This window comes from Acinonyx jubatus, chromosome B1 (assembly GCF_027475565.1).
Source record: "Acinonyx jubatus isolate Ajub_Pintada_27869175 chromosome B1, VMU_Ajub_asm_v1.0, whole genome shotgun sequence".
Classification (NCBI taxonomy): Eukaryota; Metazoa; Chordata; class Mammalia; order Carnivora; family Felidae; genus Acinonyx; species Acinonyx jubatus.
The window spans coordinates 193,734,136-193,747,305 of NC_069382.1; the positions used below are offsets into that span (position 1 = coordinate 193,734,136).

At 44.3% G+C, this 13,170-nt stretch overlaps 1 long non-coding RNA gene across 1 annotated transcript in view; it reads right to left on the reverse strand.

Annotated features, from left to right (window-relative positions):
• The window catches only part of LOC128314591 (uncharacterized), a 34,503-nt gene extending 21,677 nt beyond the window's left edge, over positions 1-12,826 (reverse strand). Inside the window, exons 1-2 of the long non-coding RNA XR_008296418.1 lie at positions 12,693-12,826; positions 8,236-8,382 (exon numbers count right to left, since the gene is read on the reverse strand). This is a non-coding gene — a long non-coding RNA (uncharacterized LOC128314591). The remainder of the gene's footprint in view (positions 1-8,235; positions 8,383-12,692) is intronic.
• Between the last annotated feature and the right edge of the window lie 344 nt (positions 12,827-13,170).

The following is a 13,170-nucleotide window of genomic DNA, read 5'->3' on the forward strand; positions in this document are numbered from 1 at the left end:
TTTAGAATGTATTCGCTTGCTTCCCTTTAAGAGTCTGGCCCATCTTGAGGAGTGGAAATTTGGAAATGATGAACAAAATCATAATGCTAATGAGGGTTACCTGAGAGGTACCGAGTATGTGAGGGAGGAAAAGCAACCATAAGTCAAGTAGAACACTGTGCAGCGAGCTGATCTTCTCACCGGCGCTGGGACATCACAGTGCCGCAACTGAGTAGCTCCTTGAAATATTTTGCCTAATTACTCTGCTGGGTACCCCTTATTAAGCAATCCACCTCAGAAAGTCCTGTAATTTCCCCCCCCCCCCGCCGCCCCCCGTGGCTGGCAAAGGCTCATGATTTCATTATGCTGGGGGGCTTGGTACTGTCTCTTTTGAGAGATTTGCCTGCCTGGCGAGTGGCCCGAATTACCTTCCTTGTTGGGCCTTGATAAGTGTCTCCGAACGAAGGGAAAACAATTTGTACAACTCTTCCCGTCAATTGGAAGCTGAACTGTGGGACTGAATAAAGCTTTGCTCCATCCCACAGTGCCAATTTACCCTTATCAAGTGCAACAGAGAAAATGTGGCCGTGCGTTACTGTGGGAATAGGAAAGAACTCCCAGCAAAATGAGAAAACAGTTATTGGACCAGTTTTATCAAGCCAGAGCTAGCTCGGCAGCAATTTTCATACAATTACGCCATGTTAGAATCGCCTCACCATATGGTTGGGCATTGATCATTTTGCTGTGATGTTAATTTAATATGGAGTGCGGATGTTCGCTTGTTTTGTTAATGAAATTTTTATTTTGGTATTCTGATTCTATCATAGAATATGTGAGCATTGACAGGGTCTTTAAAAAAATGTTGATATTTGCAAAATAAAAATCTCTGTCACAAACCCCACACTATTTGAACTTTCTGGAGAGGTTCAGGCAGGCAATGGTTGAGTCTCATAGACAGAAAGACTGACTGAGTCAAGAAGTTCTTAATTTGCATTACGGTCAAGCTAGTGGTAACTCTCACGTCAGGATTCAGTCCAAATTTTTGCAGTGAGATATCCTTTCCATGCTGGGGCGCTGACCTGCCTTTAATAAAATTACTTACAGGGATCTCATTGTGACATATCCAATAGCTCTCACAATCTACTGGAGAAAGTAGGTGTAATCAATGAGTAGGCATCCCCTGCCCATGATGTGAGATCTGAGTGCAAATCATGTACCCTGGAGGCCAGAGGCCAGCTCAGACAGACAAGAGAAAGTTACCAATGAATCATAAAAGTGTCATAGAAAAGGTTGGAGAGGACCTTTGAGGTGCTCCAGTTTTACAGCTGTGTTTCTCAGAACTACTAAGATACTGTGCAGGCATCTCAGAGCCCAATGAGGAGCTTGTGGGGGTTCTACCCTCTGATTCAGTCACAGCTGTCCCATTGTCCCTTGGTTTTAAATATAGGATTTCACAAACATTCCCCTTTGCTAGGAATGTCCACCATGGGACACAATGTTTGAAACAACTGATCTAAGCCAATGCCCTCTCTTTCTGCAGGTGGGAAAAGCCAGCCCTAGAGGGGCTTAGGGGTCTGGGAGGAATCTGTGTCCTGTAGGAATCATAGCAACAGCCCATCTCCCGACTCTCTGTTCTTGGCCATTGTTGGCAAGGTCAATTAAAACAAAGACCCAGTATCTTACTACCATTAATGCTTAGGCTTACACTAACCCCATGCTGTAGACCACGTTGGTAGACTGAGGTCATAGGATTGTTGAGAAATATGTAATTTATAGACAAGCGAGACATTTGAGTGGTAGGGAGAAATGTTTAAGGGCCTATGAACTCTCAAAAGACTTTTTCTTTACTAAGATTTCATTATTTATTTATTTGCTTACTTATTAATTTTTAGAGGCAGAGAGCGGGGGAGAGGGGCAGAGAGAGAGAGAGGGAGAGAGAGAATCTCATGCGTTCCATGCAGTCCATGAGGTTCCATGCTCAGCAAAGAGCCTGATGCAGGACTTGATCCTTCAATCCTGGGATCATGACCTGAGCCGAAATCAAGAGTCAGATCCTTGACTGACTGAGCCACTCAGGCACCCATATTATTAAGTCATTTAAAATTATTATTCATACTTCATTTCTATGCCTTCTGTCCATTCCTGCTATCCAGCATCACCTCGTAAGCAGTCTCGTTTTCTTCTCTTTTGCCTACATCAAATTCATCTTATACACGATCACAAAAAAATACCTTTCTAGCATGCAGATCTGACCATGTTACTTTCCTGTTTGGAACCTGCGTTTTCTTTGACACGATGATGTCTTGACATCTTAGTGGTACCACAGAATGGCTTTCCCTCCCCCTGTACCCATTATTACTTCTCTGGCTTCACTCCCATCGCTACTACCCTTGTTCTCCGTGTTCCAACCGCGGCCATTTATTTTCTCCTCCCCCCACTCATCACTGCTTCCCACATGGACCCCCAGACGCGTGCAATTGCTCCTGTCTGAAATAGCCTACTGGCACTTCTTTACCTGGAAACCTTAAGCTTTAACATTTATCCTGAGAATTGCTTATATCAGGGAAGCTGTATTGTTTTGTTTTGCCTGTAACTATCATATGTGAGATAGATGTTCTCTGCCATGCCTTTATTTAGCAACTGTCAAAATCCAGTAAAACCTATACCTGCGACCATATCTCCCATTTGTGGAAATTTCAGGACAATACATCCTCAAATCTTGTAACACGTAACATAGGGTTTGGCACAGAAAAGGTGCTCAGTAAACATCTGAATGATCTTAAATGTCTCTCTTTCTTTTATTTTTTTCAATAATATTTTTAAATGTTTATTTTTGAGAGGGCAAAAATGAGCAGAGGAGGGGCAGAGAGAGAAGGAGACAGAAGATCTGAAGCAGGCTCTTTGTGGGCAGAGCCTGATGCGGGGCTCAAATTCATGAACCATGAGATCATGACCTCAGCCAATGTCAGATGTTTAACAGACTGAGTCACCCAGGCACTCGCAGTATCTCTATTTCTGATCCCACGTATTTGTCAGTCTCTTTGTTTGAAAGAGATAAAACACAACTGAAACAAACTCAAGCCAGAAGAGGGATCCAGGGGACGTTCACAAGGGTATTTAGGGTATATATCCTCAGGGCTTCATGGAGATTGGAATGGTAGGGGATTTAAGTCCCATTCTGCATCTCTCTGGGGCCCCAGTCTCTCTCATTTCTTTAAAAAAAATTTTAATGTTTATTTATTTTTGAGAGAGAAAGAGACAGAGCATGCATCGGGGCGGGGGCAGAGAAAGAGGGAGATACAGAATCCAAAGCCCCAGGGTCTGAGGGGTCAGCACAGAGCCCGATGCAGGGCTCAAACTCACGAACCATAAGATCATGACCTGAGCCGAAGTCAGACGCTTAACCGACTGAGTCACCCAGGTGTCCTTCTCTCATTTCTGTTTTCTTCTGAGGGTCTGATGAATTCCTTCTTCCTTTCTTTCTTGGGATCACTTTTTTATGCTTCTGACGACATACGGAGGGAAATGATCACTGTGGCCCTGGTTCAGTGTCCCATCTGAGCTGAGCCTAAAGCTCCTGAATGCCGATCTGGAAGAGGAAGAATCTGATTCCTTCTACTTCTCTAACCAGGCATCATCTGAGGGACAGGCATGGCTGTGAAACCAACATAGAGGCCACACTCACCCATTTGGTTGGGTCTGATCCAAGCAAAGAGGCTACGGACTGTACAGGTATTTCAAGTGGATCTGTTCTACACATACAATGTGTATCAAGACAAGGTACTCTAGAGTGAGACTGGCATTTCCCATAGTGTTTTCCAACAAATATCAGTTCCACAGGCTGATGACAGTTATACGAGAAAAACAGAGTGTTGTGATCCAATAAGTTCTAGGAAGATTCTCAGTTAAACAAACTTAAACAGGTTTCTTTATTGCAAGACTGCTCAAAGACGTAACATCCATACGTGATTTGTGAAATGGGAAAAAAAAGGATATCATTTGCTGTATTCCCTAAACTTATTCGCCCAGGGACACGTTTCTTTCTTCCCCCCAAGAAGTGTCTTTTAGCATTAAGGGTCTGTAGAATATACTTGGAGGATACTAGAGTAGCCCAGGGCTAATTATCTCACCCTGTTGGTAGAAATACATACTAATCAATATGTTATATTCCACCAATTTATAGTAATGACATTTCCTGGACTGTATTTAGGAGTCTTTGAGGGGCAATAAATTCCTCTTCTTCTCTTCCCTCCTCCCAGTGAGTGTGAACCATGATTTCCCCAGTGACCATCCCTCAGGTGGAATTTCTCTCTCTCCACTCAGCTTTGGGCCTAATTAGATGTCTGCCACGGTTTTAACAGATTCCACCTAGGACGTTAGCTCTAGTTCATTTTGAGAAGAGTTGTTTCAGCAAATAGAAATGAGCTGGGAGAACAGAAGCAATAGTTGTATACAGGGGTACAAGACAGTGCATTTCCATGATATTTTCATGTGCACGATTGGTTCAGATCCATTCATCATGTGCTTATCGAGTGCTCGCTTGATTTTAGATTCCAGGCTAGGCTTTGCTGAAACCGAGATAAACAAGAGCAGACCTTACCATAGGGCAGCTCAAGTTTTGGTGAAAGAGACAGATGTGTCAGCAGATGATTTCTGAATGTGAAAAACACCTTGGTAGAGAAAAAGCAAATGATAAAGAACTAGCCCAGAGACAGGGATGATTTACTCTGGGGGAGGTTGTAGAAAACACTCTTCAGAGCAAGTGACCCCTGTTCTCTGTTTTGATGAAAAGGTATGTGTTCTCAATAAAGGAAACGAAAACTATTTTTTATGTATGAGGGAGAAGAAAAAGGGTCAAGGACAAAATCGTGGGTTAGACTAACAATTAAATGGCTGGTAAAGGAAGTGAATCCAAGCCAGGGGACTGAGAAGGAATATCTAGAAAGTTGGGAGAAAAATTAGGGAGAGAGATATCTAGGTAGACAAGGTAGAAAGTTCCAAGAAAAAAAGAGGGTCAAAAGCATCAATTGCTGCTGGAGAAAATCCAGTAAGATGCTAAAGTAATTGGTTTAATGTTAATATTCTTAATCTTGAGCTTGAGTACATTGGAGCTTCCAAAGACAACACGACAACGATTTGGACTTCTGTCAACTTTTTCCATTATAAGCACCACTCGGTGAAAACCTGAAATGCACCTATAATCACACAGCATAGACTATTGTTACTGAATAAAAGAAAATTTTAGTTAAAAAACGTATTTTAAAACCTGAAAATAAAGGTGAGGGAGGGATGAAAGTTTAAAAAATCCTTGGTGGGTACTGAGAATATGGAGACCTGATATTTACACTGGATTCTACCATTAAGCAACAGTACGGACTTAAGGAAATCATTTCATTTCTCTGGATCTGAGTTACCTGTACCGTGAGCAGGTTTAACTAGAAGATCCCTAGCGTTCTTCCAGAGAATCCTAAGTCCTTGCCATGTTTATGCGGGCTGACAGAGACCCATACCTCTATGCCATACCACAACGGTCATCACATATTAAAGAGGAAGTAGAATTTCAGACAGGTTGGAGATCCTTGGACAAAGCTGAACCTATTTGGGCCTAGTCAGTAACCGGAGAAGGTAGAGGAAGCAGGAGATTTGTTTTTTCTCCCTCAGTGACACAGAGGGAGAATCCTAGCTCTGGCATAATTCGCTGTGTAATCTATGACGAGTTTTTTTCAATTCTGTGTGTCAGTTGTCTATTGTTGCATAGCAGATTTTCACCCTAAAACACTGTGACTTGAAACACAGATGAGTGTTTCTGCAGGATAGGAATTCAGGATCAGCTTGGTGGGCATTTCTGCCTCAGGTTTCCCCTAAGGTTGTCAGATGTTGGCCAGGGCTGCAGATGGCTTGACTGGGGTAGGGATTCGCTTCCAAGGTGACTTCCCCACGTGGCTGTGGCTGTTGAAGGGAGGCTTTAGACTTTTCCCACATGGGCCTTCCGACAGAGCTGATTCAATACAGAGTACAGAGTACAGAGTACAGAGTACCTGGCTTTCCCCAGAATGAGCAATTCAAAAGACTCTGGAAGAGTGGGATTCACTTTTAGAAACTGGCCCCAGAAGTCAAGTTATTTCCACTATATCCCACTGGTCATTCGGGTCAGTGCCGATTCAGTGTGGGAGGGGGCCACACGGGGCAGGAGCATAAGCAGGAAGCATCAGAGGTCACCCTGGAGACTGCCTATGGCAGTCTGTCAATATCACCTTCTCATGGCACAGTGGAGGTGCCACTCAGTTCTTCTCATACACATGGCACAGGCTACGCCAACTGAGGAGATGTTAACGCTTTCTTGCTGTTCTCTCTTTCAAAGCAGAATTGAAAAAATGAGATTGTGAGGAACCGAGGAAACTGTCCTGAGAACACGGAGAAGGAATTCCTTTCTGGCTGGGGAATACCTTCAAGGAGAAGGTGGCATTTGAACTGAGCTTTTGGGGGCGTGGAGAGTTTTAACAGTCAGGAAAGGTGAGGATGGGATGGGGTAGGGTGGTGGGGAAAGTCATTCTACCCAGAGGGCCTGGCATGACCAGAGACTCGACTGGTTGCAGAAGTAGGACTGTCCTGGAACGGAGGGGGTGTGAGTGTCTTTACAGGATACGTCACACCAGGCCGAAGGAGAAACCAGAGGGTGAGGCTAGGGATACAAGTTGAAGAACCTACTATGCAGTCAGGTTCCCAGACACCAGAGGTGGGATTGATGGCAAAACTTGTTTTCTGAGTTGACATTCCTCTTTGGAGGTGGTATGTTTAGTAAATGGTTTCCCGTTGGTCACTTGCAAGAAGCTTCTATAACTTCTCTCATACGTGCGGGTGTGGCAGACAGCCTGCAAGGTGTCCCCTGCTCACCCTCATCTCACGGGGACCCTCTCCTTCATGCACAGGGGCTGGACCTAATGAGTAGCCTCGAGAGAAGAGGATGCGCCATGAGTGGCCCCGTGGAGAAGTCCATGTGGAGAGGAACCGAAGTCTTCAGCCAACCAACGGCGAAAACCTGAGCTGCGCAAACAGCCGTGTGGGGACTGGATGGGACTGGAAGCTAAGCCTGACCCAGAGGAGCCTCGAGAAGATAGCAGTCCCTTCCCGTGGACACCCTGATCCCGGGCCTGTGAGTCACTCTGAACGAAGGCATCTGTTACGCCACACCTGGACTCCTGACCCACAGAAACTGTGGGATAACGGATGCTTCCTGTCGGAAGCTGCTACATTTGGGGATCAGTTGTGACCCAGCCACAGATGGCTAATACACACGTGTTACCTGTACAATGACCTGCTACAAATATGTCTTCAAATCAACTTACCTTTCTGAATAGATAGACTTATTTAGGAGGCAAAAATGCGCGTTAGAAGTACAAGAGTTCGCATCAGCTTCCACAAATAGAAGGTTGACAAAATCATCCCGTTTTCTATATACTTTGAGGAAGACTAGCTAATCGAAAGACTGGGGTTTTCCAGGCCCTGATTTGAATTCCCTGTTCACTTCCTGTTAGCTGTGTGTGGTTAGGAATATTCCCTTTTGCTCTAAGACTTAGTTTCTTCATCTGTACGAGAGGAAATTTATCTGTCTTAAAAACATTTTTTTTGAGGATGAAAGAGACCATTCTCACGAGAGCACCCAATGACGACGATGTTGATGACGATATGATCACAACTACCACATTTTAAAAATCCCTAAACACACACCAAACACCGTGCTAAAAGGATTTCATATTGCCCCCAAACCTTCGGATGTCACCATAGACATTTTGCCACCCAATAAACTCATCTGGAGAGGTTGAATAACTCCGTTGAGAGCATACAGCTAGTGCAATGGCAGAATCAGACTTAAACACAAATCATGTTCATTGCTAAGTCCCTACTCTTCACCATAATGGATTACAGACTACACAAAGCAAACAAACAAGCAGACAAACAACAACAACAACAAAAAACCATGTGCAACCAATGTTGGTTCCTTCATCGTGCTTAAGAATGAAGCTTCACGACCGACTTCGGCTCAGGTCATGATCTTGCAATTTGTGAGCGTTCAAGCCCCACATGGGGTTCCGTGGTGACAGCTAGGAGCCTGGATCCTGATTCAGATTCTCTCTCTCTCTCTCTCTCTCTGTCCCTCCACTACTACAACTCTGTCTCTCTCTCTCAAGAATAAATAAACATTAAAAAATTTAAAAGAAAAAAGAATAAAGCTTCAGTTTTCTACGTCCAACTTACAGTCACATAGGGTGCTTGTTTTTCTCAGCCAGGTTCAGCTCTCTCTCTCAGATCACCCACTGTTTTCTCACAGAGCTGTGGTCAGGACCCCATTTGTCGAGGTTCACAGGAGCTCGTCAAACATCACCCAGGGTCATTTGGAGCTGCCTGTAGTAATGACAAAATCCATGCCTTCAATTTCTTAATTAACCAAATACAATGAAGTCTAAATTGATCAGAGTTGGATCTCATATGGAATTAATTGGAAAATTGTGGAGAGGACTTGGTGATTCATTCCCACCTTATAAATCTTACTGGGAATTTTATGAATGACCCAAATGAAACCCAGTTGCGTTAAAAAAAAAAAAATCAGTTTAGAATGTGATCACCACTTCAGCCTTTTGGTTTTGGTTTTGGTTGGGAGCATGTAGCATTCCAGCCTCAGTGTCCTGTGTAAAGAGGGCTCTCTGGCATTCTGGGGTAACAGAGTTGTGAGAAATGCTCGGTGGCAGTATTGTGAGTGGGCTTCTAGGGAGCTTTTATAAATTCTATTAGCACCCATTCTGGCCAGACGCCTCCAAACATTACTATTGATACTATCATTTAATGTAAGCAGTGCTATTTCCCCCCTATCTTACAGGAAATGCAAATAAAAGCATTCTTGGAAGCCTTTGACATGTTTTTGACCTACTTCAAACCAATATGCAGAATCAGAATACTTAATATGGCGCTAAGAAAAGTTCCACAGCTTTTCCGCCCCTCAGCCCATCTATACGGAAATTCTGAGACAGCCACTCCACTTGAGCCACGCGTGCATTGGTTCCACTGGCTCAGAAGTGATCTGATAGTCTGAGATCATCAATGCTCTGTCTGATCCAGAGCCCTGAAACCTGGTCCTGGTGAAAGAACAATGGGTAAGGCACCTGCCTTTGCCTTCAAGGAGCACACAGGTGAGTGGAGAATGTGGACGTACAGGGGCAGGTTCGGAAAACGAGTTTGACGTTCGTGTGCGGAACAGCAGCAGCATATCAACAAGTGTGATTATTTCTACCCAGGTGGCTTTCTGCCCAGACTCTTCTTGGGGTGCTAACTCTGGAGCTGAGCAATGAAAGAGAAGACACGGTCATCAGGCAAACTTGAGGGAGCAGCAAAAACCTGGAGGACACATCCAGGGCGTGAAGGGGGCTGTCAGTGGCCCGGGATGGCTGGGACACTTTAGTTTTCCGGGTCCTGACATGTTGGAGGTGATAATTGCCCCATAATAGCACTTCTGTTGCACTGGCTCAGCCGGAATCTTTGTGATAGTGGATTAAGAGTGCAATTAATACCAAAAGAAATGCGACTAGCTATTTTACATTGTGTTCATATATGCAAATTAGAGAGGAGACTTGATATAATTATGTAGAAGCCTGAGGTTAATAAATACCAGTTTGTAATTATCTGTACCTTCCTGGAGAAGGGTGGGTTGGAGTCTACATTAATGGAGTAAGTGGGAGAAAGCCCTGTGTGTCGGCTCCTGAGCTGTGTGCTTTCCACCCAGTTTATACCTGACTCCTCTGACCATGCCGAGAAAGCCCTCTTATCCCTAGTTTACAGTCGAGAAGTCAAAACCCAGAAGGGGAAGTCATGTGTTGAAATTGGCATGACCAGTGCCTGACCAGCCTGGATGGCACCTGACTTGGTCTGACTGAAGTTCACGCTCCTTCCCTTCCCCCTGCCTTTATTCTATTATTACTTGAGGTTTTCATGATTTCAGGGGCTATCAAGCTGGATTCAAATACTAAAAGCTGAAAATTTATTGATTTTTGTTGTTTCAATATACTTCAATAAAGTAACTGTCAAGTCATGAAGTCAGAGTATGTACAACTTATGAGAATATTTGATTTTAACAACCCTAGATTTTTTTTTTTTTAGAAAGAAGCAATTAATTTCAGGCGTGAAACTAAGCCCACTCATATTTACCCTTCAAAATCGGAAACCACCAAAATTTACAATAGGGAAAGTTGATAAATTATGCTATGTTACTATCATGGAGTATTAAGCAGCAAATGAAAATATTGTGTTCAAGGACCTTAAAATATACACAGAAAATAGTGAAACAATTTTCTCGGAATGCATTTTAAAATCTTTTATAACGGACAAGTTTTTTTTTTTTATTTTTTTTAACGTTTATTTATTTTGAGACAGAGAGAGACAGAGCATGAACGGGGGAGGGGCAGAGAGAGAGGGAGACACAGAATCGGAAGCAGGCTCCAGGCTCTGAGCCATCAGCCCAGAGCCTGACGCGGGGCTCGAACTCACGGACCGTGAGATCGTGACCTGGGCTGAAGTCGGACACTTAATCGACTGAGCCACCCAGGCGCCCCTAACGGACAAGTATTTTAATAGAAAATTATATTTTAACATTGCTTTTAATCGAGCAGACAGAATATAAAGATTCTGTGTAGATTTTACATTCCCCCGTCATCAAAATCGGGTCGTTTTGCTTTAAGAACAAAGTACAATAAATATCTCTAAATAATAATATCAGTGCATGATTAATTGGCCATCTGATTTATACAGGCAAGGTGAATCAGTTCCAGGATATTTGTAGTAAGAACAATAAAGCAGACATCAGAATGGGTCCCAAAGCCAGCAATTACTCCAAGACACCTCTTATTTTCAGCCACAGTTCCCGCATTTACTTTTGTCTCTTTTTCTTTGCCCTTTTTGGTTCGTCTTTTTTTTGCACAGATTTGTGCTGTGCCCATCTGCTATGATTCACCCTGTTCTAATTATGCAGCAGGCATCCTGTCTCTGTGAACCAGAATCTTATCAGTTTTTTTTTTTTAATATATATAATTAATCAGGGACTCCCAGGTGAAAGAGGCAAATGCAACATTTTTAAAAGCGATGTTGTTGCTGGAAGTAACTTGCACAGGTCTGGACGCACCCGGAACTCTTGTTGATTTGGGGCAGACTTGCATGTGTTAAATATCTTCATTTCCTGGAAGGCTGCTGGGTTCAGGGCCAGAACCGGAGCAGAACTCCTGCCATCCTGCTGCGGTGGGCCTTTTGCTAACCGTGACTCTTGGGCATGTCCCTTAACCCCTTGGCTCACCTTTCCCATCTCCTATGGTGACAGATAATTTCTAATCTTCCTTCCAGGTCTGATCCTTCTTCTAGACCCGACTCCTCCTTCTTAAGCGAATTACTTTTCCCTTAGATTCAAGGGAGCCATGTATCTATTCAACAGATATTATTGGAGCACCTATTTATAGGTGACCCAAGTTTTGGAGACAGGGAATCGAACTATAGTTCTGCTACCGAACAACTAGGTCAGGCCTGACAATTCCTTTCTATGTTCCTACTTTCTTACTTAGCGAACGTTTATGTCACTCGACTAGGTGCCAGGCACCGTGTGCGACACTTTAGAAACATTAACTTACATTCTCCATTTTACAGATAAGGAGACTGTGACACAGGAAGTTTCAGTAACTGGATGCTATGGACTGAATTGTGCCCCCCCCAAATCCTTGTACTGACACCCTAACCCTCAGAGGCTCAGAATGTGACTATACTCCGAAAACAGAACCTTTACCATAAGGATGAAGTTTAAAAGATCTTAGTGTGAGCTCTAATCCAGTCTAACTGCTACCTTTATAAGAAAAGGAGGTCCGGATGCCCAAGGAGATGCCACCAATGTGTGCAAGCAGGGAAAAGACCACACGGGGACAAATTAGCTGTGTGCAAGCCAAGGAGAGAAGCCTCAGAAGAAACCAAGCTTGCCCACACCTTGATCTTGGACTTCCAGTCTCAAGAACTATGAGACAACACCCTTCTGTTGTTTAAGCTGCTGGGCAGCGGTGTTTTGTCACAACTGCCCGAACAGACTCATGCCACCCCCTGCCCCCAAGCCTGCAAAGTCACAGAGCTGGAAGTAAGTGCTGGAGATTGGACCTAGCGTCTGTGCATTTAACCACAACACTCTGCTGTCTCTTGGAGATAACAAATACACCTTCCCTTATAACCAAATATGAGACGGTAGAAAGAGCCTACTGTTCAGAATGGAGTATATCCTGCCTGGACCGTCATTCACCGTGTGACCCTAGGCAAAGAATGGAAACTCTCTGATCTTCAGTTTTCTCGTCTATAACATCGAGGCGAAAATACTCACCTCACTGGGTTGTTAGTTGGGTTGGAGTACGCAGCACCTGTGTAAAGTGACTCCTCAGGTACATGGTACACAGAGAGGATTTAAATGTCACCCTCCCTCTTCCCACGAGTTAATGGATACGGAGTAGTCGAGAGGTCAGAACCTCAAGGGAAGGGCCACAAAAGGCCCTGATGATAACACCTGCCTTGTGTGGCATGCCTTCCACCTGCCGGGCAGCTTGCCTATCCCATCTCCGCGTCTTGTGAGGTGGCCAAAGGAGATTGGTGCAATTCCTCATTTTAAAGATCAAGTAAGAGAAGCTCAGAGCGTTTCAATAACTCACCAAGGTCATAGAAGGTGCCCGGCCAAGGAAGGATTTGCCCATGGTGGTTCTTAGGCCAAAGCCTGAATTCTGCTGCCTTTCTATTTCCTGTTAGACTCCTTGTTAATCTGTTCCTAGCAAAGCCGTGAGCCTCTTTGTGTGGCTCCCACAACCCATAGACTCTGGCCTATGCACAGAGTACGTTCATATTTAAATGAGTGAATAAGCACATAAATGATGGGTGTACTCACCTCTGATCCTGCCAAGCTCCTCAGGTGGGTGAGCACAGGGCTCTAGGCTGACCTTGTGCCTCTGCGGCGCCCTTCCGGAATGGGCGTGGCTCGCAGGCCAAGTGTAAGAATACACACGGGCTCTGATGCAGCAGGCTGCTCCCGCAGCCAACAGGCGCCCCTTCTGAGGCTCCAAACAACCCCATCATATTCTCATTCACAGTGTTCCTGAGCTCCTCTGCCTGCTAGGTCCTCTAGTGGACGATAAA